The sequence below is a fragment of the Mustela nigripes genome, chromosome 7, assembly GCF_022355385.1.
Source record: "Mustela nigripes isolate SB6536 chromosome 7, MUSNIG.SB6536, whole genome shotgun sequence".
Lineage (NCBI taxonomy): Eukaryota > Metazoa > Chordata > Mammalia > Carnivora > Mustelidae > Mustela > Mustela nigripes.
The window spans coordinates 56,228,478-56,254,114 of record NC_081563.1 but is presented as its reverse complement, the minus strand read 5'-3'; the positions used below and the strand labels follow the sequence as shown (position 1 = coordinate 56,254,114).

Below are 25,637 nucleotides of genomic sequence, written 5' to 3'. Positions count from 1 at the left end.
GACGGCTTGCTGTTTCCTAGTTACCCACATTCAAAGCAAAGGCAGCAGCAAAGGCAGCCGCGGCAGCAGCAGCAGGAAAAAAAAAAAAAAAAAGTTTTGGCAACTGGTCTGCAATTCATGCGCTGCTGGCCCCAGCCTCCCCTCCGCCCACAGCAGTCCGCCCCCCACCCATCACCTTTCCCCAGCCCATCTCTTCTCTCCCCATTAAGTAATTTGCTGAGTCGTGCCCTTCAGAAAACAAGTTGCTTAGTTGTATCGTCTTTGAATATAATGTTAAAATACAAAGAAGCCCGTTTGTCTCTCTCCCGGCCTCCCCTCTCTCTCGCCTCTGCTCTGAGTTGGGGGTTTGGTTCGAAAGTGCTGAGTTTCTTACATCCCCTACTCCGAGGCCACTAGGCACGGTTTTTTTGGCTTTCTCTTCTGCCAGGACATTTCCAGGAAATTCGCCACTGTCTTTTGCTTGTATTAGAAACGTGTGCAAGAATTAGTTTGAAAAGTCCTTGCAACGTCTAGTTTCTCCCTCTCCTTTTCTTTTCTCTCTTCTTCTCTCTCCGCCCCCCCTTCCGCCCTCCCACCCTTCCTTCCTCCCTCTCCCTCCCTCCGCAGAGCCGCAGGAAAAGAAGAATGTCGGCTTCGACTGCCATCTTTTGGGGATTTGGAAAAACGACTCGGTAGGAAACGGAGGGAGGCGGAGGCGCGGGGGGTGGGGGGAACCCCCTTATTATCCTGTGTCGGAACTGGCTCCCTTAATCTGATGCTTAAATATTTGATGTGGAAAAATTACCCATAAAATTAGTTACTAACAATTTCAAATTGAAATCACTTATCGAATTATAAACGCATTAAAGCTGTATGGATGGTATTAGGAGTTCCTCGGGAGGCAGCGGGTGTCTTCTCACTGTACGCCCGGCCGGCGAGTTTCGCCCCGGGGACTGGCACCCCCACGGAGCCCGAGGAGGGCCGCGGAGAGGGAGGCGCGGCGCTCGGGTGCGGGGTCCGGGCCTGGGGGACCAAGCGCGGCCAGGCCCGGGCAGCGGCTCCGGCTGGCTTGGCCGGCGGGGGGGCGGGGAGGAGGGAGGGGAAGGAGCGGCGGTGGGAGGCTCCGACCCCCGGGCAGAGGCGCCTACCAGGAAACTTCGTAGTCAAGTCGAAAGCTTCTGAAAAGGAAAAACGCAAGCCCTACCCGCCCCCTCCCGCCCGCGTCTCCCACGCTGCACGCAGATTTTGCGCTCGGGGTCGGTTGCTGTGTGCAGCGCCTCTCCTCCCCGAGTCCGCCGGCCAGGGATGGAGGCGAGATGCCGGCGGCTGGCGGCTGGGCCGAACTCGGTGCGGGAGAGCAGCTCCCGCGGGCTGCCGCGGCGGCTGAGGATGCCGCTGCCCCGGTGTCCTACAGCGCACAGCGTCCTGGCCTGGACCCTGTGCCTGAGAGGACAGGTCTATGCTTAGAGCCCAAGGCACCTTGGGGGGGCGACTTCGGCATCTGCAGTAGCTTCCTATCTCCTCCCCACCGCAAGAGGAAAGTCAAGTGTAAGGGGACTACTGACTTTGTCTCTGGAGGCGAGGCGACCCCGGTTTGCGCACAAGGTTATGGAAAGACACCTCCTGGGGCACTCGGGGGGGGGGGGCTCCCTTAGAACAGCTCGGGTGTGCTTTGTGAAGCGCTATGGGTTTCTTGATGGATTCGATTTCCGAGTCTCACCGCGGCGCTGGCAGCGCGACTCCGAGAGCTTAGGGGCTCGGAGGGCACTTGGAACCCGGGCAGCGCCCGCCGGGCAGGTCGCGAGTGCCAGGATCGGGGGTCGTAGTAGGGGGGCCGTGGGCAGCACCCCGACGCCTTAGGAAGGAGCTCCTTGGGAACGCTTTAAAGCCTTTGCAAACTTTCCCTTGCCTTTTAGGATTTCAGCAGGCCCTTGGCCCATGTGAACGCTGTAAAAACATGACTTGATTCAAGCTCCCGGGTGGGCAATTGGACGCCGGGTGGAGCGGCGTGGAATTGGATAGTGGTGTGGCCCGCCTGACCGGGCATTTCCCCTCGTTTCATCCCCCTCTTCCGTGCCATCCCGCACCTCTTTGACTGTTAGGCGGTATGCAACACTCAGGGTGGCCAGGTGCAGTCTATAGGGCGTTGGGAATCCCAGAGCCAGGGAAAAGAGCAGTGAGGGAAAGAGAGCGGGGGATCGCCCCTTAAGGGAGACGGCTGATGGCGGGGAGCGGGGGTTGGGGGAGAGGTGTCACTTTTTGGCCCAGTTTGCCCGCCAACGCGTCTGTAACATTCTCTCCCAAGGCAGAGCTGAAAGGAAAAACAAACAACATATTGAGCAATCAGTTCGCCAACATTTGAATTTTCAAGAGCTTTTGCCCTAAAAACAGGTACCCCGGGGGTCTTGGCAGGGAGATGAAGGACATTTAGGGTCTCGGTTGTCGCGGGCCACACCCTGGGGTCGCCCCTCCGCGCGCTGCCCCCTGCCAGCCAGGCTCTCTCATCCCAGCGCGGGGAAAGCCAGGCGGTGAAGCCCTGGAGAAAAGGGATTTAGTTTTAAGCCAGTCTCCCATCGATCGGGTCGGTAATTCCTACCCCTGCCCACTCGCAGACACACTCACCTCTACCCTAAAGCATTAAGTTCATTACACGAGCAATGATCTTAATCTCCAGGCGGAAAACGAGTCCCGGGACCTCGACGATTCGGGATGCAGTGAATAAAGTCACCTGTTCACGCAGCCGCCCAGCCGGCTCCTCCGGGCGGGGGCCTCGAGCGCCAACGCGCGCTGCGCAGGGGTCCCTCCCTCCGCGGCCGGGCGTGCCCGACAGGGGTCAGGGACCCTGTGTCTGCTTTCTTCGGGTTGGCGACCTTCTCGAAGGGTGGGATTGTGCCCGCTCGCTTTCCCCCTCCCCTCCTTTCTGCTCTTTATCTTGGACTCCCTTCACACCTCTGCGCTTTCATCCCCCTCCCTTCTCCCAAAGTGGCAGGTCCCCTTCTCCACGGAAGGCCCCCAGGCTTTCACCTCCCACCCCACGACTCCCCGCAGCCCCAGGTCTCCGAACTGCAGTCTGGGTAACCTTTCACCTTTTCGTGCTCTCCTGCTTCACCCGGCAACCTAGACGTGGGTGGGTGGGGAAAGCTCAGCAGGACCCTCTTGAAGCCACTTGCCGAGGGTACCCCGGGGCTTTATACAACCAGATTCCGCGATCTAGGGGAGATCCCTGCGCGCATTGATAGTTCCACTTCAAAGAAACCCAGCAAAGCAAAGAAACCCACCCCAAAGAAACACCCCTCGCAGTCTCCTGGTCCCCACCGACTCCCTTCCCTCCCCCCACAACCTTTGGCTTTGAGCAGCGTCTGGCACCGCGGGGAGATGGAGGCGAGCCACGCGCCCCGTCCTTACTGGCCGACCCACGAGGCGCCAGCTTCTGCTGGAGACTCTTTCCCCTGGACAGTCGTGAAAGCGGGGAAAACACATTGCAATGGCTGTGTGAACCCATGTACCCTTACCCATACCCCACCCCAATCTGATTTTCAGGAGTTGTATATTCAGGTAGCCCTAAACTGTGAACAGCGAGCTTTGTGTGTTATCTAATGGAGGTGGGGATGGAGGAGAAGGAGACTCCCACCGCCCGCTGCAGTCTTTAATGTCTGAAATAACGAAATGCCTGTGTGGCAGCTGCTGCTGGAGCCAAAACTAACTCTTTGGAAGACGGAAAAGAGTGAAAGGCAAAGAAAGACTGTTCATTTTTTTTCCTTTGGTGCCGTTTGGGATGTCATCTGTTTCCTTGGCGACTGTGTTCAGCCCCCGGAGCCCCTGGGCTCCTGGATTGTTAGGGGGGAAAAAGCATGCTATTTCTGCACCGTCATTTATCACTGTCACCGCATAATGATTCCCCTTGCAGCCCCTTATTGATGTTTGTAATTGCATTATCTCATAAAGGAGGATGATCAATGAAACCGAGCCGTGCATTCTGGGGTCAGAGGAAGCCAAAGTACTGTTTGTCCCCTTTAATACAACAAGTACTCATTATCTTTAGGTCTGCATTCAAAAAATGATCTGATCTGGGGCTGACCCTGTCGGACATCCCAACACTTTTTAAAACGGGGTTTGTGTAACCTTTTGCTTAAATGCTAAATCAAGTACCTGTCTTGCATTTCAACGAAACAAGATGCTAAAACTAAATGGGAAAGGCGCTTCTTCCTTTCTTTTTCTTACTTTCTTTCTTTCTTTTTTTTTTTTTTTCCTGGGAGGGGTGCGATCGTCTGTAGCCTCCCGCGATTTTACACTGCAACTGCTTAGTGATACAATGTAGAAAAAGCAGCGCCCATAAACAAGGGACCCAAGTTATCTAATGAATGAAAAAATTTGGGTAAAAGGTATCTGGGAGCATTTAACTAGGTCGGTACTAAATGATCAGAATAAAACCACATCCGGTTTAATTAATAAGAGCTATAAACCGAGATAATTCCCCATGATTCTGCCCTTGCTTCTCCCTTTTACAGAGTCATATCTCTTCGGTTTAGATAAATGACTTTTGTGTCTGTTCGATTCTCACAACAACAATAACTAAATCAGTTGCACATTCTGTACCTAAAACCGTCTACAAACTCCAGCAAATAAAAAGAAGTTCATTTGTCTATTAAGGGAAGTATTTAGTTGAGCAGAAATGTCCCAGCAACATTGAATGGAGTTCATGTAATCCCATGAAAATCAAGTCATCTTGTTGCACTGAAGTAAATGAAAAAAACACAAAGGAGGAAGGGTCCAAGTGTAATTTTAAACTAAATGCATTATTGGACCGTCACAGTGAAAATGTGATTGTGTGGCTGGGAGGGAGTGGACATCAACTTAGCTCAAATTTAACTTAAAGGTTTTAGAAAGGAAACAAGCACCCCCAGTTTGGTTATCAATTTAATTTGTGGAAAGAGGAGAAATGGAGATAATTCTAGTTCATTACTTCAATAAATTAGGATGAATAACTCCTTCAAAGACAAAGTATAAACAAAGAGCTTATTTTAATCATTGCAAGGTGGTATTACCAAAAAGAAACGTTCCCAATCTTCTGGAGATGAATTCTCCCTATGTTAATGACTACCAAAATAAATAAATAAATAAATAAATAAATAAATAAATAAAATAAAGAAGGAAGGAAAGACTGAGCCCATGTGTTTGTTTTAAAAGTTCTAGAAATCATTTTAAAAACAGCAATATAAATCAACATTTTAAATAAAAAGATCTAAATGAAAAGCCTTCACCATGTGAGAAGATGAGTAGTTAATAAAATAGAGTGTGTTCTTATAATTTGACATCTTGACCTAAAACCTTACATCGAATGATAACAATAACAAAAGGCTGAAATATTTCCATTTGGAAAAATAACTTTAATGATAAAGCAAAGAGAAGTTTCAGTTGTGTCGAACTATCACTTAATTTTTCTCTAGAAGGTTCTCCTAAAAAGTAGTATTTTCCAGGAATTCTGTCAAATCACTTTGAAAAAATATATGTTTTGTATTATTTAAATATTCTGGCACGTTCGTTCTTTGAAAGTGCTCAAAGTGAAATGGATATGCAGCGGTGCATATATTTAATATAAATGGTATCTTGTCGTTAACATAAAATATTAAAGGGAAGATAAAACTTTGGGCTTTGTCAGTTGAGATAGAATTTTTTAGCATAATACTCTTTTTCAGAACACACAAATGAAACCCCTTGATTTTAACCAATCAACACAAGTCTTTCTCTTATTTGGTTGGGGATCTGGCATCGTGTACGTTTTCTATTTTTAATATTTAGTGTTATAGCCCACGGTTAAAATAATGAAAAATTAGTCTCGTTTCAGAAATTATTTATTTATGGAACGAACATGATTAAAACATAAACACACACACAAACTGCAGCTGCAACAGAAAAAAAACCTGATTTACGGTTATTAAATCTTTGATCGCCATGTTAATGTTTCTTTTTCTACCTTTCATTTGCATTTTAATCTATCGAATCTTTACAATTTTGCTGCCTCCTATTTCAATGATTGATTACAGATCTGAAATAAGAAAAACCAAGCCTAGCTTTTCTTTTTTCCTTTCTTTTCTTCGCTTTCTTTTTTTTCTTTTTTTCTCTCCCCCGCCCTTCCCCCGGGTGGATTTCTGAAACTTTCTCTCAATGCTAATGTAGACAGGACAAATTAATTCTGCTCTTTTAAATGTCAGAGATATAAATAAAAAATGTTTTCTGTCCCAAACGTGAATATTTTCCCAGCCGCTTGTTTTCGAGTCGTAAAAGATCATCCCAACAAAACGCAATTAACAGCGAACTACACACACTCGGCGGCGTGGGTTTTGTAAAGAACGTGCTGTTAGTGAGTAAAGAAAGGTGAGAAGTTCATCGTCCCCTCGCCATCAGTAGCCTGGCCGTGGCTCCACTCTCTCTCACACACACTCAGAGATTCGGTCCGGGGTTCTATCTGTGATCTGAGTCACACAAACAAAAACAAGCCTGGTGGGGGCTTGCTTGGTTAAGTTGATTTCTTGAGACAGGCAGTGTAAAGACAAAAGGGGAAGCGACGCAGGTCTGTTTGTTTTCTTTGCCCGGCTTACCCCGGCACCTTTGCCCCTTTTTCCCCCAAACCTCCCCCACCTCCCCCCCCCCTACCCCCCCCCCCGCGCCCCTCCTGATTTCCCCAACTCCGCGGATAAGACGGTCATTTGCTGGCCGCTTTGCCTGTACGCGTCACTTTTCGAGCGGGCGTGAAAGCAAGTGTGGCGGTACTTTGGGAAGGCGCCGGCCGGACGTAGGCTGCTCTCATTCTCCCAGCGGGACTGAGGGCCCCTGGGGCTCTGGAAGGCTCTGGCCCCAAACAGCGAGCGCCTCCCGCCCGGCTGGGGTCGGGGCTAGGCTGGGAGCCGGGTACCTAACTAGCGCGCGGAGGAGGCAGGTCCCAGGTGCGAGAGCGGAGGCCGGGTGGGCGTGCGCGCAGCTCCCACCAGCTCGCGCGACTGGGAACCCGAAAGGAGCGCCTCTCACTCCGCCACCTGGGGGGTCTGCTCCCCGGGCCGACCCCCCTTCGGTGGGGTCTTAACTCCCGCAGACGCATGGGGCCAGCCGCTGAGCGAAGACCGACTTCTCAGGCGGGTCTAGGCTGCGGGCGCTCGCCTCCGTTTGTAGAGCTCGGTGCCTGGGTGGAGGGCGAGCCGGGAGAAGTCTGAGGGATGGGACCCCCGCCCCCGAAATCCCCGAGTGGGCACACACACCAGCAGGAAATAGGGTGAGGGCTCTACGGGGTAGAACTGGCCCAGGCTCTCCAACTGGGCCCTGGGACTCTGTGCGCACCCAAGGGCGTGTCCAGGGCGGGGGCACAGACCATCTCCTCCGGACCCTGTCACCGCAGTTTGCGCTGCTCCCTCCCTCCTAGAGACCCCTTGGGTGGCTGCCGCAAGGCGGGGGGTGGGGGGGGATCTTTATTAACGGGGACGCACGGGGCGGTTAAAATAGAGGGGGTAGGGGAAGACATTTGATCCGGGCCGACCCTTTGTCTTGAAGCAGATTAGGCAGCCTAGAAATAGGAGGAAAAACAGAAAGTCTAGACAGGAAAACTTATTGTGTTCACAAAATATAAAAATGAACCGAGGGCTCTGGTACCTCAAGGGGAGAAGATAGATCCTTGTAGACAAGTGCGAAGACAAGACTGGGAAGATTTAAAGTGAAAGAAACGGCAGATTATTAAGAAAGTAATAGTAAGGTGTCCCATACACTACAGTTTTATTGTTGGGTAGTAACCACCCGATTTATTTATTGCCAGGGCTATATAATAGAGATAATGACCACAAACTCAAGATAAATTCTTAGGCGCCCAGCTGGACAATTCTTTTTTATTTAAGAGAGCGAGTCTGAAAGGTGAGCCTCATCTCCTCCCCTCCTCGAAGATCCGTCTTGCTTTCTACCATATTATAAGCATGACATGTAAATATATAACTGCTGCTGGGTTTGTGTGGGTAGGCCCTGCAGGATTTATTTCAGGTGAGAGAGGAACATACACGGAATATGAATTTCCACAGGAGCTGCGGAGTGATTCCTTTCCTCTCCTTCCCCGCAGAGCTCTCCCGCGGATCTCCCTCCCTTTCTGTGGGAGCAGAGAGCGTCCCCTGATAAAAACATTAATGTGTCATGTCTCAACTCCCTATTCCTTGACATATAGGTCTGGGGAGGGATGAAGGGCAATGAAAAATGCAAAATACATCCCCAAAGTAGGCTGACTTGCTGGGACTGCTTAAAGAGATTCCTGCCGACAAAGGGAAGGGTGAGTTTGTAATTATGATTTACAGGAGGGGGACAGTTTAGGAAGCATGTTAATATCATTTTGAAATCGGCAAAATGGTGCAAAAGTTTCCTGTCCCGGATCTGGTATGGGTCCTCACGAGCTGGAGAGATCCCAAGCGAAGCCACCTGGCTCTTGGGATTTGTCCGCCTTTCTTGGCCCTCAGTTTCTCTCCCTTGAGCGAGCAAACAATCGTACAGTCAGGTGATGGAATTACCGGTGACCTCGCTTGTGGACCGCCAAGGTCAGAAGGGAGCGGGTGGCCTCAGGTGTTGGCTCTCTCTGACGCAATGGCTGCAGGAACAGTCACCGGGCTGGCCTCTAAGAAGGTGGCCTCAGAGAGCTTCTCCCGCCCCACCTGCGCTCTGCCACAACTCAGGCAGACCCCGAGAGCCTGCCAACACGAAGTCAGCATCTTCTGATAGACATTTTTCTGCCTCATTTTGGGGCTAATATTCAGCCATATAGTGTTTCAACCTCACAATAACCACAATATTAAGAACTTCCTTTGATCTATGTTTGGTGGGGGACAGGGGGGACACAGGACAGGGAACCTCGACAACAAAAAGAGGTGCAGAGGAAGCGGGAGGGGTGGTGGTTGGGGCTGAGACAGAAAAGGTGTGCGGGTCTGGGTGGGTAGGGGGAGAGCCAGGCCTAAAGGCAGCGCAAAGTGTGTGTGGGGCCGGCAGGAGTGAGGAGGGACAGCAGAGAGTCGTCTTCGAGATGGAAGAGAAGAAGCTGTTTCTGTAATTTGGTGGTTTGTGTGAGGGATGATATTATAAGGCTGAGAAGGAGGACAGTCCTCGTCAATCTTTTACAATATTGGTGTCATTCAAGCACAACTTTATCTTTGAACGGGAATATCTGTTTCAATGATTTCCATAAGCACATAAATTATAATCTTCAGAGCCGTCAATATTCCTTTCTGTACTTTATTAAGTGTTATTGCAGAGGCCATTTATAAAGTGAATGATTCAACTTTTAATCTTTTGAACATTAAAGTGTATTCCACTGAGTTTCCTTTTCCAAATAATCTAAAATAACAAAAAGAAACTAAGCTCATTACATGAACAAGTGACAAGCGTTTTGCTCTCAGCCTGGCAAGCTGTCTTACTCACTTCAAAGGATGATAAACTAATTGTTTCCAGAGTTTATAAGTAATTAAGCTATTATTCAGGGAATTTATGTAACAGTTTTATTCATGATAGAACTTTCCAGTGAGAATAGCCAAAGACAAGTCTTCAAAAATACCGAAATTTTAACAATTAGAAAGCCTGTCCTTATTGATAATAATGAAAACTAGTTTTACTTTTAAAAGCATTGGAAAATGTAAACAAATGTAGTTTTCTTCCAGAGTATCTGATAGGTGGAGGTCATTATGTGTAATTAATGCTGAAAGGAAAATGAACACATAATGGTTTCCAAAGATTAGAACATCTGTAACCATCAAGTTTTAAAAAGTTAATTTTTAAAATCATTCAGCTTGATTCATCTAAGTACTCCTGGTAGGGGGAAAAAATGTCCTTTTAGGATTCCATATGGAAAGTTTAAAAACTTAAATAATTTGCGTATTTTAAATCAACTTTTGGTGCCTAGACAATAAGAATTAATGCCAAGGAATGTTATGTGCTTCGTGTGAGGGATGATATTATTTTTTAGTTTTTCTGATTTTGCCACAGAGAAATGTACTTATTCACCCTTAGATTAAAATAAAGAGACTACTTTAAAAATCTTTTCCAATATACTACATTCAAAAACTATTTCTGTAGTTCAACTCATGTTTGTCATTTTAAAATAATGTTTGCCCTTAATGAAACAGTGTTCAGTAAAGGAAAAGGTAAGGCTTTTAAAGGAACTGATGAATTATTTTGTAAACTTCAGCAAAATATATGACATTTTAGTTTAATAGACTTATTGTTTATATATGTAGCAATGTATTATTTTAATATATTGTTTTCCATCAAGATGCTTTTTTTATTTTTGGAAAAGCCCATTTTGTTGTCACATGAAGAATTTAGAAATTAACCAAATTTTCATGTTAGAAGGAAACATCCTTGAAGAATAGTACCAAGATAGGAATGTAAAAATCCAAGGATATGACTGTAGAAGCTTGTTTGAAGTAAGATACATTTTCTGGAAGTTATCTGCAAAAAATTAGAGTATGAGCTAGTTCAATATCCATTCCCCTCACCACAAAAAAGTGGGAATTGGCTGTAAGAATCATTACAAGGAGTGGAATCTCAGCATAGCAAAAAATATTTAAGTCATATTTACTTGTTTCAAGTAGAATTCCTCCCAAGCAAGTCTGGAGTTTGCTGGAAATTGTATATAAAATGCTCTGATTCAGGGTCAGGGTCATTTTGTGGAGTTTGTGTAAATTGTGGCAATTTAGATCTGTCATTGTGTCACGATGTCGAACTCAGTGTCTGCTATACTACATTTCTTTATTCTAATAGACTAACATTATTAAAAACAAAAACCCAAAGCAATTGTTAGTAGTAATGTGATCCCATGTCTAAGACCATGCAATAATTGACCTTCCGGATACAAGGCACACTTAGATTCACTTTAGGACACTTAGCTGTTGAAAATGAGTTCATTAAACAATGAATTCTGTTACGCTGAAAAGAAATAAATAAAAAAAAATGGAAAAAAAAAAGAAAATGAGTTCATTACAGAAAGACAATAGTGACTTACTTGCAACTGGCACTTGTGGTATTTCACACGACACATGGGCCATACCTTGCCAAGATAGCCACTACCATGATCCACACCAGAGCAGGAAGTCAACTCTAGGTACATCTTGTAATATGAAATACACTGTTCTGATCAAGGATGAATGATATTTTTTTTTGTACTTCCCTCCATAATCTTAAGGAGGTGATTAGAAGCCTCTTTCTGGTTCCTTTGTAGTAAAGATATTTATATAAACTTTATGTTAAATTTTAATGGTTGAGGACTTTATGGTATGCTACCGTCAAGATGTCCATAAACAATATAGTCTAGAAAAATGCTGTTGTTTCCTACCTATGGCCAGGTTGAAAAGGGTTCTCTAGTAGAAAGACTTAGTGGTGGTTGGGGTGAAGGTGGGGGGTGGTACCAAGGCTCTGTGACCATACTTCCTGGCACTCTGTTTAGTAATCCTGACTCTACCACTTGACCATGATGTAATTTATCTTCGATGGATCTTTTTCCTAATCTCTAAATGATATTAATATATTTCTGTCTTGTAGATCACTCTACATTGTATAGTGCGGTAAAGAATTGCTTTACATTCTATTGAATACAGCAATAAAGCCTGTCCCTCAAAGAGCCCCAGATTTTTCTCCAGAGGAGTCCTGACTCATAAGAGATATTTCTCTCTTCTCAAAGTTCTGAGGGCCTCTTAGAATTCTGAGATGCTTTCCTTTGGTTTCCCCTGTGTGGCCACCAGAGGTAAAATGACAGTCCCTTATTGTTCCAAAGAACTCGCTGAGAGGAATTAATACATCTATTGATTAAGTCGCTTCTCAGAAATAAAAGGTGACTTGTCCATCAATGATTAGATTGTGACCTAGTAGACAGAAAACAGCATGTCAGACTCCAAAGAGAAGGGTGTAGCCCAACTACGAGAGCCTTCCCCTTTTGTGAAAACAATGAATCCACAGATATACTAGTTTTCTTTTAAATTCTGTGGTATTCTGGCCTTACTTCATCATGTATTTCTAGCATAATACAGCAAATCCTTTTTAGGGATGATAAAGTGTGTGTGTGTGTGTGTGTGTGTGTGAGAGAGAGAGAGAGAGAGAGAGATAAAATCTTGAGCACCTAATATACCCAGAGCGGTGAGCAGGACACTGGGGGCACTGGGATTAAGAGGACATTGTCTCTGCCCTCAAAAGTTCATTGAAGCATGGAGCTGATAGGGAAGTCACAATCCCAACCCCGAGTAGTACACACAGGTGCTGGGGAACACAAAAGTTAAACCAACACCCTGGGAAAAGGGAGCCCCCAAAAGACTTTGTGACAGGCCAAGGTAAGGAGAAGTAGAGATCAGGACATGTTTTCATATCTGAGTTCAGTCAAGAAAACAGAAGCCACTCTGAGTGCGTACAAGGGAAAGAATTTAATGCAGGGAATTGGCTACCCAGGGGACAGAAGAGGCTGTGAAATCAACCAGGTGGCAATGAGGGACCGAACACTGAGCAGTCACAAGAAGCTGTTGTCCCACATTGACTAGAGGGACAGAGGGGACAGGTGAATTACCAGAGTCCAGGGTTGCCCGGTAGAAGATATAACTAGGGCAGGCATGCCTAGCAGGGCTGGAGCTATGGGGGGAGATAAGAGAGGGAGAAATAATTCTGGAGTCTTTTCTTTCACTCTTGAATCTGTCATCAGTACCTCCTTTTGGCTAAAGCCAGCAAGAAACCAGCTGACAAAGATCCTGGGAAATGCAAGATCAAGGTCTCCATCCTGCCACAGAGAGCAGAGCAAGGAATGGCTTTGAAGGCAAACAGATCCAGGAGCAACACAGCTTCCAGGCAGATGTTATGCTCCAGTGGTCTTCTTATTTTGTTTTTCCAAAGGAAGAGCACTATTGTTAATTTCTGGGTTTTTTTGTTTGGGACTGTTGATGGAGGAGAAGGATGTTCCAGACAAGGGCATTAAGTTGGGAGAGAAATGGGTTACGTAGAAAATGGCCAGTGTTTCTGCAGGAAAGGGGCGGGAGGAGGACATTGTAGGCCATGAGTTGAAAATCATAACAGTTAACTGCATGAAATAACCAGTGGCATCTATAACAGCTCAACTTGTTGGCAACCATTAAGCCCCAGAGGCCAGGGTAATATGGATTCTGGGGCTAACTCTGTGGAAATAAAGGCATAGTTAGGTCTCCATACAGGTGCGGCGCTGCCTATCAGCAAGTGGCTCTCCTATAAAGAAACACAGGAAGCCTCCCTGACTACCTTCAGTTAACTTATACTGTTACATCAGTCAGCCACGAAACCAGAGGGGGACATCCATCCAGTCATTTTCATGAATATGTTAGAAATCGTTCATCAACTCCAAGGACACATTCTTGTGACCACGTCAGTGTTCAGAGGGCTAACCCCAAGCTTTTCTCTACTCCCACATCATAGGAATAGCTTGCTCTGTGACCTCGCAGATGCCAACTTCACGAGTGACCGTGTGAAGCAGGTGGGAGAAGATTAGGGGGTAAGAGAGCAGCCAGGAGGCTGTTGTGGGGATGCTGGAGACCAAGGGCAAGAGTGGAGCGTAAGACAAGGCACTCAGGAGACAGGAGGCTGGTGTGGATGGAAGGGGGTGAGGCAAAAAGAGAAGATGAAGACAATGACATGATTTGTGGTCTGGAAGGTGAGGCAGATTGTGGTTTCATTTGCTGGGACAGTAAATTTAGAACGAGGGACATATTAGAAAGAGAGATGAAAACATTGCTTTTGGCATTATGTGTTTAAGATACTTTATGGGTTATCAAGGTAGAGTTGCTCCTTAGGAGGATGAAGACCTGGGTCTGGATTTTTAGTAGCGGGGTCTGGAGATACAAATTTGGGAGGAGCTGCTAGAGTAGATGAAGTCATTCAGAATCAGGTTCAAAAGTTTATGGTCACAATGAGGTATCAACTCACACCTGTTAGAACGGCTAGTCTCAAAAAGACTAGAAATAACAAGTGTTGGTGAGGATGCGGAGCAAAGGGAACCCTTGCGCACTATTTATGGGGACGTAAATTGGTGTGGCCACTAGGGAAAAGGGTGTGGAGATTTCTCAAAAAGTTAAGACTGGAATTACCATATGATCCAGCAGTTTCACTTCTGGATATTCATCCGAAGAAAATAAAAACACTCACTCAAAAGGATACTTGCATCCCCACCCTGTTCACTGCAGCCTTATTTACAATAGCCAAGACCTAGAAGCGACCCAAGTTTCCAGAGATGGACGAATGGATAAAGAAGTCTACAATAGAATATTACTCAGCCATAAAAAAGAATGGAATCCCACCATTTGCAACCACATGGGAGGGTATAATGCTAAGTGAAATAAGTCAGACAGAGAAAGGCAAATATTGTATGACCTCACTTACGTGTGAGATCTAAAAACAACAACAACAAAAAACCAAAACAATACCCCAAACTCACTGCTACAGAGCACTGATTGTCATTGCCAGAGGCAAGGGTTTGGGGATTTGCAAAATGGGTGAAGGGAGTTATAGGGAACAAACTTCTAGATCTTTATATCTGGAATAAAATGTGTAAGTCACAGGAACATAATGTACAGCGTGGTGGTGACTAGTTAATACTGGTGGGTTCTGTAACTATGTGCGGTGATGAACGTTAACTAGATTTATTGTGATCATTTCACAATGCATACACATATCAAATCATTATGTTGTGCCCCTGAAACTAACATAATATTGTATGTATGTATTATACTTCAGTTAAAAAAAAAAGGTTACGATGGTGGGAGAAGGGTAAGGAATAGGGCTGTCGATAAAGGGAACATGATGGGGGGAAGGATATGTGATTTTAAAGATGGGAAGGACTTGTACTTATTTGTATAATGAGGGGAAAGGCGAGGAAATGTTGAAATTGCAAGAAAGAGGTGTTAAACAATGGGGAGAGACATCATAAAGGTGGGGAATTGGGCTGCGGATCAGCAGTGGGATATCCTAGCCTCCGAGACTGAAGGCCAGTGGTGGGTACAGATGTTGGGTCCAGGTAAATGATGGTAGAAGAAGGCAAGGTGGCTCACACCTGATAGCCCTTGTTTTTTCTTTTTTTTTTTTTTAATTAGATTTTATTTATTTATTTGACAGAGAGAGAGATCACAAGTAGACAGAGAGGCAGGCAGAAAGAAAGGGGGAAGCAGGCTCCCCGCTGAGCAGAGAGCCTGATGCCGGGCTTGATCACAAGACCCTGAGACCATGATCTGGGCCGAAGGCAGAGGCTTAACCCACTGAGCCACCTAGGTGCCCTCCTTTAAAAAAAATTCTTGTATTTTTACTTTTATTTATTTATTTATTTATTTATTTATTTTTCTTACTTTTCATTTTGGAGATATGAGTCACAGTGTCATTAGATGAAGAGTAAAGAGATAGGACAGTAACCAGTTTTCTGCACGGAACGTCCCACATCCTGCCCAGGGATCCCCGTCTGTCCTGGACAAACCAAGAAGTCTGGTCACTCTCAGGGAAGGGGAAAGGAAGGGGCTTGAGGAGGAGAAGGTTAAATATTAACATCATGGTGGAAAATGGGAGATGGGACTGACCAGAAAGGCAAAGCTTGCTGCCAGGCATCAAAGACTCAAGTGGAACCAGAGACCAAGGGGCAGACTCTCGTACATGGCTGTGTGATGTTCATCTGCAATGCTAAAGAATTTTGAGTTGTCTCTCTAGGACAGAGTGTGTTAGTTCAGCCAGAAGTATGTTGGGAGGACCTTTTTGCAGTCCTAGGTATGTAGTATCGGGGGGGTCTCATTCTGGGGGCAGAAAAACAGTGAAACTCAGTGGCAAGGTTGTCAGAGAGCATCACCTGTTAGGTGGAAAGTGTTGTTGTCAGTGATGTACCATGTCACTCTTTCTTTCTTTTTACATAATTGACGAATGGCGGAGTGACAACATTCCACAATATCTTGAGGCACCTCTGAAAGACAGATAATACGTTATTATCTAAAGCAGTAACTTCGACTGCAGTCATTAAATAGTGTCTTGAGATACGAAGGGAGCTGAAGGTCATCATCCAGCATCAGCCTGTGCTGTTTAGTTGCAGGCTCTGTCCACATGCTCTGCGCAAGGCATGCCATGGGAATATTTTGCCTTTCATGGGCTAAATTATATGCTTTTATACCTGGTAGCTCTTGGACTTGTTGGTTACACAAAGACAAAGGTAAATATATGATTGTCTAGTTGGTAACAGGGCAAATTGGGCAATGAGTTCCAAAAAGCAGAGTCAAGGATGTATCTGGGGGAAAGCCTTTTCTTTCTGAACCAAATGAAATGAGATATCTCCCAAGTAGGTAAAGAGGTGCTTTCTCTAATTTTTGCTCTATAATTAGAGCAAACCACTGCCTCTAAATTTATAGGAGCAAGGGGAACTCAGATGACATGGGTTTGGTGAAAATCTGAAACTCAGCTTGGTTTGGGGAAGCCACTCAAATTTCATCTGAAGTTTGATGCAGCTTGGATCAAAACCTCCCCTTCAGGCAATGGGGGTGTTATGGGTTGAATTGAGTCTCCCTCCTTCTCCCACATCCATATGTCAAAACCCTTAACTCCTAGTATCTCTGGGAATGAGGCCTTTACTGAGACAATTAAGGTTAAATGAGGCCACAGGGATGGGTCTGAACCCAATATGACTGACATCCTTAAAAGAAGAAGAAATTCGGGGGCGCCTGGGTGGCTCAGTGGGTTAAGCCGCTGCCTTCGGCTCAGGTCATGATCTCAGAGTCCTGGGATCGAGTCCCGCATCGGGCTCTCTGCTGAGCAGAGAGCCTGCTTCCCTCTCTCTCTATGCCTGCCTCTCCATCTACTTGTGATTTCTCTCTGTCAAATAAATAAATAAAATATTTAAAAAAAAAAAAAAAAAGAAGAGGAAATTCGGACACAGAAGAGACATCAGAGAAGAAGGACCGTGTGAAAACCCAAGAACAAGGCAGCCATCTGCAAGCCAAGGAGAGTGGACTCAGAAGAAATCAAATCCACCAATAGCTTGATTTTGGACTTTAAGCCACCAGAACTGTGAGAGAATAAATTTCTGCATCTACTTCTCACCTCTACCCAGGCTGTGGCATTTTGTTTCGGCAGCTCTAGCAAATGAATACAGAAAGAATTCCTTTAGATCTCTCAACTGTTTGAGAAAGAGTAGACACATCAATTTTTTTTTTTTAAATATAAAAACAAACATAGGAGAGGTCTGCTAAGAAAATCCTGCATTTACTTCCATTTTATTTATTCATCAAATTTATCAAACACTTTTGCTGCGTTTACCGTGGGAAGTAACCTCATCCCTCTTCTCTGCTCTGGGCCGTGTCTCAACTTCATTCGCCTCCTAGTATGTCTGAACCTGCATGAACTCTATTGGAATCATTCTTAAAATACACCACATTTTAAATGACAGTGCTGCCTTTTTTATGAAGTTGGGTTATGAGGTTTGTAGACCGTGTTTTCATTATGTTTAATAGGAAATAGGCCTGCCTCTGAACACAAAGGTTAAGTTAATGGTTTTCCCTCCCTTCATTCCCGTGAAATGTAGGCCAGTTATCCTATCTGGTTCATTCTCCTTAGTATTTAGAGTATCTCAGATTGATTCTGATGTTTGGCACTTTTAATTAAAAATGATTGTCTAAAATTCTCCTAGGCACACGATGTTGACAAGAGACTCTCCCTGGCATCACGTTGTATGTCTCTGTGAATAACGTGTTGATATCAGATTCTGCCAGAAATGTTGCAGAAGACCAAAAACAGCTCTGGCTTTGTTTTGTGGATCTATCAGTAACTGTTGACTTAGAATAATCTGCCCTGATGGTCACGTCTGCTTTAGAGACAATGGCAGGTGAGTTACCGAACCCTCTAGAAGCAGGGGAAATGTTCATGAAGTGTTTATCTCCCGTGAATTTTCCTATCATTGCTCTTGGGAATAACACTGGGGATTGGGAGCTGGGAAACTTCAGGAACGAATCCTAGCTCCCTCTCTTACTTATTATGTGACTTTGCTGAAGTCAGTCATGGTAAGCATCCATTTATTCACTCATGAGAGAGGGACGAATGCTAGGTTTCAAGCCTGCTTCGCAGGTGCTTGTGAGCACAAAATTAAATAATGAATGTCCTTGTGGTGCTTTTTTAAACACAAGATACAATAGACTTGAATCTTATTGTAACTGCAGTTGCCACTAAATGGTTTCACTTAATGGCCCTTTTAGGTTGCTTTTCCCATTGTAAATGAAGTGGCTCCTGGGCTGCCTCTAGGAGGAAGATCATGGTCAGTGGGAGGATCCCTCCAGTGATGAGGGTTTGTGGCTGGACTCCTGGTTTCACTGTGTTTCAGGGGTGTCTGCTGAAGTTTGATGTCAACTTTTGCTTTCAGTCTTACATTAGGCAGTGATTTTTTTTCCTAGGTATTTCCCCAAGATTTAATTTCTGAAAGATGATATAAATGCTACCTCTGGTGGAAATCTTCTAGAACCTAATGTCAAGTTACATGCAGTGTATGGGGATGTGTCATCTCAAAGCGTGGTGAGAAATTCTCCTTCCCCTATGGCTGCCTTTCTGAAAGCTTGTCAGATTCCTAGGGCTTCTGATTCAAGCCACGCTGTAGGACATTTTTTCTGTTTCTACATAATGGGATAATTACTAAAATCAGGATTTAACATAGCTGCTCTACTATTCTCTAATCCACAGTCCATATTCAAATTTCGTCAATTGCTACAATGATATCCTTTATGTCATTTTTTCTGACCTAGAATCAGATCCAGGAGCATACATGATGTCTCACTTGTCATCTCTCTTTAGTCTCCTTAAATCTAGAACAAACGGTACCTTGGTCTTTCCTGACCTTTACATTTCTGAAGAGTACAGACCCGTTATCTTGTGGAATGTCCCTTAGTTGAGGTTTGACTGCTGTTTCTTAACCCTTGGCTTCAGGTTGTGTGTTTTTGGTGGGAGCACAGCAGATGGTATGGAGTGCCCTCTGTTCATCAGCCGCCCCCAAAGTCTGCCCCAGAAGTGGTGATGTGAACTTTGCTCCTTTGATCAAGGTGTTGTCTGCCAAGTGGAAGATAGTTGGAAGTTATTATGTAATATCCTGTGCCTTATAAAACCTTTATTCACTGGTTTCACATCCATTGATGATCTTCTAATTCCATCATTTAATACATTAGTTAGCATTCTTTTTTTTTTTTTTTTTTTTTTAAGAGAGAGAGAACATGCACTTGTTCCTGAATGCTGTGGTGGGGAGGGGCAGGGGGCAGAGAGAAAGGGAGAGGGGGAGAGAGAGAATCTTAAGCAGGCTGGCTCCTCAATCCCACAACCCTGAGATCATGACCTGAGCTGAGATCAAGAGTCTGTGGCTTAATGTAGGTGCCCCCAAAGTATTAGCTGGCATTGTATTCAAATGAAGGGCTTTTTCTTTTCTCCCTTTTATTTATTTATTCCTTTACTTATTTCTATCAATATGGATTTACAGATTCTTATTTAATGGGTTTGCCTTCATTACTGTGTTATGTCTTTTAATGTTCAAATTTCTCAGGTGTGGCCTGTGGGAGCTCCTCCCACTACCTTCTGTGTCTTTCTCAGGTGTCCTAGAGGAGGCTTAACCCAGTGCCTTCCGTGGTGGAATGGACACTGAGCTTGGTGATTCTGTTCACTTTCCAAGCGCAGGAACAATAGACTTTCCATCCAAATCCTCCCGGGTTCTATCATATCCCTGGACAGAGTCTGAGTTCAGGGATGAGGAGAATGGAGGAGACTTAGGTGTGCTCAGTTATAAGAAAACCCTGCTGAGAGCCTTTCATTTTGGATTCCCCATGGTGGTTTTTCCAGAAATGCTCCCCACAAGAAAGTGAAGCAATGGGTTTCCTAATTTCCGGCCTCTGTCTAAAACAGGTTTCTTGAGCCAGTTAATTGAACATAAATTACAATTGACCTTGGAGGGATTAACTTGCATTTTGGGGTCACTTAGCTGTATAGCTGTATGGGTGCTTTTGGACTGCCTGTGCTTTTATATACTTTTCAGCTAAGTTAGAGATGAAAATGTACCACTAAGGGACATTACAGGAATTGTTGACCTTCTCTGGTCAGTTTGAGGTCAAGGAATTAATGTAGAGAATTACCAGAAGATCTATAAATACACATATTTCTTACATGAGAGGTTTCATTAAATAATGTTCATCTTAACTTAACTATTTCAGGACCACGTATAATATTTGAATGAGAGTCATCCAAAGGAAACTTTAGTTTGGGGCACAATAAAAATAACATTTAAATTAAAATTTAATAACTACAGTCGCAGTAGGTTTTCTAAAATTCCATTGCATTTGAACCCTTTTGACATTGAAAATAAATTGGATGATAGAAAAAATAAATTGGATGATACAGCCCATATTTAAAAGGAGACTTCTTTATGTCGAAAGTGGAAAACATTCTCTTGAGGTCAATTTAGTGCTGAAAGTAATCATTATAGCCTTTGTCCTAAATTTTGCTCTGCCTCTTTGGTGTATCAAGAGGTTGAATTAGAAACTGGAATGCCAGCTTCCTTCTGGTGAATGAGTAGAAAGAGCATGACCTTCGGAAACACAGACCGGGGACCAAATAGCGTTGCTGTAATTGATTTGTTCTCTCTTTGGCAAGTGCTTTTGTGATTCCAAGCATCGGTTTCCTCCTCTGTATAGAAAGGTTCTTAACTCCAGGCACCTGGGTGGCTCAGTCAGTGAAGTGTCTGTCTTCAGCTCAGGTCATGATCCCAGGGTCGTGGGATCGAGACCTGCATCGGGCTCTCCGCTCAGCGGGGAGTCTGTTTCTCTCTCTTTCCCTCTGCCTGCTGTTCTGTCTACATGTGCACTCTCTTGCACATGCTCTCTCTCTCTCTCTCTAATAAATAAATAAAATCTTAAAAAAAAAAAAGAAAGGTTCATAATTTGTAGGATCAGTGGAAGGAGGAAAAGCGATATAAAATTTCAGTATAAAGCCAAGTGCCTGGCTTAGAGGAAGCCCAGGGAGTGTGACTTCTCTTCCCTCTCCTCCTTCCTCCTCACAGCAGAACAATCACCACCATTCATTGTGTACCATGTGCCAAACATTGACCTCAGTGCTCGACATGCACGACTTGTGAGAGAGGAATTATTTCCAGTTTTCAGATGAGAAAACTGAACCCTGAAGAAATTAAGGACCTTTGACCAAATGTTGGTGCAGGAGTTTCAGGTTTGATGCTGGAGTTCAAGATCTTTATCATGACGCTCTCCTTCTTCTTGTAACTACGATTCTTAGAGCATACACTTTTCATAAACTAGGAGTCTATATGGTATTATTTAGAGTTGAGAGCCCTAAGTTGTGGTAAGGGAGCATGAAAAACCTGGGCTAGAAACAGAAGGTAAGAATGCAGGAGAATAGGTAGGAAAAAGTTGAGACATACTTAGTAGGTGAACCACCACCCTCTGTATCTCTGTGCCATTTGGTTCCTTATCTTGTTCCAAATAGCTTTAAAATATGCATTATAATAGCTACTATTTACTGAACATATGTGCTTTGTGTACTTTAATATCATAAGTGACCGTATGAGGCATAACTCTTCCCTCATTTTGGAGGCAAAGAAGCCCAGGACAAAGGGTTAAGGAGTAAGGTAGACTTCCCATTCCAAACCAGGTCTGTGTGATGTCAAAGCCCCAAGCCCCTGTTGCTCTTCTGTGCTGTTTCCTGTGTGTAGCGCAGATGCCAACCGACTCTCTGGGTGTCTAGTGCTGCCACACCTCAATTTTCACCCCTGTAATGTCTCCAGCGAGCTGAAACAATTGGCAACAGATGTACAATTTCTTTTATGGTGTGGAAGTTGGTTTGTGCCAGACTCCAGTGAGGTCCAGCCCCTGAGACTTTTAGCACTCTATCCATCGCTACCCGTGTTCCACATTTGGCATTAGGGCTAGCCTTCAACCGCAAATCTCATCCCCCTTCTGAGGAAAAAAAAAAAAAAAAATGTGTTCTGGAATAGTCCTCGAAAAGTATTTCACACCCTCGTCATTTAAGCATTCCTGTCGCAGAGGCTGCTTCTTGTCTATTCCGGTGTCTACTTCCCCTCGCCTCCCCCGCCTGCCAAAGAGAACTTTAGTCGGGTCTCTTTGCACCCAGACTTAGAGATAGTTCCCAGCCTCCCCTGTAGCGAAGTGTGGTCACGTGACGGCGCTCTGGCCAAATTGCAGAAGGGCTCCGTGGGACTCTGGGAAAGCTGCTTAAAGGGAGTTGCCTCTGCCAGGAGGAAGCCCTGTTGTCCTTCTGTTAGTCTGTCCTTGTTAGTGCAGCAACTGAGCCGCAATAACTCAAGGGGTAGCAGCTGTCCTGAACCATGAGTGGACCTTGAGGATGAAAACCGCCTCAAGGGATGGTAGAGCAGAAAGACAGGAGGCTGAGGCTAGCTTGGAGTCACTGTACCAGTCCCGGGCAGCCGACCTTTATTTTTACACGAGAAGGAAATGAACTTCCCCCCATCCTCTCTCGCGTCCTCTCTTCCTTGGTTTCTTCCCCGTTTCCTTTCCTCCCCGTCGTCCTCCCTCTTTCCTCTCCTGTCCCGCCTCCTTTCTACTCCTTCCTTTCCCTTTTCTTCCCTCCCTGCCTCCCTCCCTTCCACCTTTCTTCCTTTCCTTGCTTTCCTTCTTTGTCACCTCTGTTTTGGGATTTTCTATTATATGCAACAAGGCAATTCTAATTACAGTTTCCAAAAATACGCTTAGGTTCCTTTGGGCACATTTTGATGTCCTGGGAAAGGCTGCAAAGCTCTGAGCCGACTGGCTCAGCGTTTAGTTGAATGTGCTTACCGTATGGATTCTTAAGGTATCGCGGAAATAGGCACAGCGGAATATTTGGGGCCTTTACATACTTTCGTATCTTTTAGAGCTAAAGCACTTTCAGCAGTTAAAACGCATTAACACGTATTCACAGTCTCTCCCCGCCCTTACTGTTTCATTCAGAGAAAGATGCATTTGGAAGAAATTAGGGTCTTCCTGCTCTAAAGCGGTTCCTATCAAGTTCACCAAAGATTGCACACCTTTCAAGGTCATGCTACAAACAGATTTGGAAGGAGTATGATGTTTTTGTGATAAAAATTATTGCATCGAACAAAACTCCAAATTTACTCCAGGTGGGGCTCCCTCTCCCCATTCTTATTTTAGCATCAGGTACAAAACTGCCTCAAGATAGTCCTGTCCCGCTAATGTACTGAGCTTTGGGCACAAATGGAAGGGGTGTTAGGAAGACATAGTTTTGTACTTAAGAACCAGAGTTGGTAGAAATGTGATTCATGTAAAGACAGCCAAATGTCATGGCCTCCTGGTTACCATATTTATAATTATTTTACCTTAGGAAAAGATATTGGTTTGGGGGAAAATATTTTAGGTACTCCTTTGTTGACTGCAAGAGTTTAAATAAATAGACCAAAACCAAAACCAAAACCATTCAATTTCACCCTCAAAGCCTTACAGAGATAAATACAGAGAGAATATTTAGACATCCTGGCAAAAGGAAGTAGAAATTTGAACAATCATCTGAATAAATCACACGAAAATGGGTGAAAATATTAATTCTGTTCTTAAGCCTTGTCTGGCCCTATCATCAATTAGATTGAACTGAATTTTCTAGACAAAAGCTGTACAGCTTCCCTTACGTTTGTGAGAACAGGATTTGTACGTACCAAGTAATCACTTTTGGTTATTAGTATTGAAAATACATCCTTTGCGTGGCAGTTACGTTAGCTTTGGAGTTAAAATTGTGTTCTCCATGGAGTTAAATGAGGACTGTTAATGGACTCGTAAGATCATGCAATTTCCGTATTTGCCAGGAATTTGAATATGATCTATTCCAATTCATTTCCGCTTGCCCTAGCACCATTTTAAAGATGAGGAAACTGGGGCACCTGGGTGGCTCAGTGGGTTAAGCCTCTGCCTTCAGCTCAGGTCATGATCCCAGAGTCCTGGGATCGAGCCCTGCATCGGACTCCCTGCTCAGCAGGGAGCCTACTTCTCCCCTCTCTCTCTGCCCGCCTCTCTGCCTACTTGTGATCGCTCTTTCTCCATCAAATAAATAAATAAAATCTTAAAAAAAAATAAAGACGAGGAAACTGAGACACAGAGCTTTTTCAAAGTCTCATAGCTTGCACAAAAATTCCACTATCAAAGGCATCATGGTTCACACTTTTTATGTTTTAAAATGATCTCATGGAGGAAAAGGAGCTTTTGCCCATCAGTTTGAATTTGGTCCTAATTGCATTTGGCATCATGATTTTCTTTCATAAAATACCCAATAAGAAGATTGTGATAAGAATGTTACAATGTTACAAATACAATATTACAATGTAATAAGAATGTTACAATAAGAAGATTGTAACATCACAACCTTCCAAGAATGAGTTCCCTTAACCTTGTTGAAAGTTACTGATAATACTATACCCACAAGAGACATGGGCTAAGTGAAAGACTTACACTGTTTTAAGCGAGAGCACACTATGCCTTGTAGGAAAACAGAAATAGCAAACTGCATATTGATTCCAAAGCAAATCAAGTTAAGTATCTTCTATGGACATCTAGTCAGATAATAAAACTCAGGAAAATAATGTATGCTCTTCTTTATTTTCCACAGAACTAGGGAATCTCCTTTCAACTTCACAAGCAGTATGGAAATCAGGTTTCTGAAGTAACCATTACAACATGTTTTCATGAGTGTTTATTAAGAAGCCCCAAACCTTTGTTAGTAATAAATCGGGTGACATATCTATAGGTTTAAATCTTTTATTGGGTACTGATTAACTTAACTGCTCTGCCTGACAAACCTTCATAATAAATAAGCCGACCAGCGAGCACTTCGCAATCAAACCAACTTTGTTTAAAGGACTATCACTAAAACATGATTTACGTGGTAATGAATTTTGCAATCAGCATGTGGTGGTGTACAAGTTTCAACATGAATCTAAAATGTAGAAATCCAAAGACACTGAAGTTATTAAAAATCACACCACAATACAACTACTTTTAATTAAAAAGAAATATATCACATTCATATTTAGCAGCGGCCTTGTGGCATATGAGAAGGATAACTCTAGGGCTACTTTTTAAACACATCCTCCCAAAACATGGCTATGCTTGCTTTGAAGGTTAACGATTCCTTTTTAAGATCAAGCTACTTGTCATAATCCCATCAAGAAAAAAATCAAAATAAACTATTTTACATATGCGTGTAAACCATGTAAACAGACAAGAAGATTGATGATGGTATGTCAGTAAGAAAAGTTAATTGTAGATTTTTTTTTTTTCCATTTGACCAAATTCTTCTTAGACAGCCTATATAAATCACCGGCTTCTCTGTCTGTTTCAAATAATTAAGTTGTTGACAGTGAAATTGTAACACAAAAGTAGGTTTGGTATAAAAAATGATTCCCAGATCTTTTTCTAGAAAACTTAAAAAACAAATCTTGAAGAACTTAAGTTTTAAACATCTGTCTGGACAGATGTCAAAATGCAGAGTGTTACACCATGATGCTGTGTAAGGAAGTATCTGTTATTATTACTCTTCAGTTAAATATTCACAGTGAGATTTTATGATCTTTTCAAAAGAAAACTTGCACAAGAGAACAACCTCATCTTGTAAACCATAATAAG

At 44.1% G+C, this 25,637-nt stretch overlaps 1 long non-coding RNA gene across 1 annotated transcript in view; it reads left to right on the top strand.

The window, feature by feature from the left end:
* The window catches only part of LOC132022531 (uncharacterized), a 34,737-nt gene continuing 9,100 nt past the window's right edge, over positions 1-25,637 (top strand). Inside the window, exons 1-2 of the long non-coding RNA XR_009405606.1 lie at positions 1-671; positions 17,645-17,839. This is a non-coding gene — a long non-coding RNA (uncharacterized LOC132022531). The remainder of the gene's footprint in view (positions 672-17,644; positions 17,840-25,637) is intronic.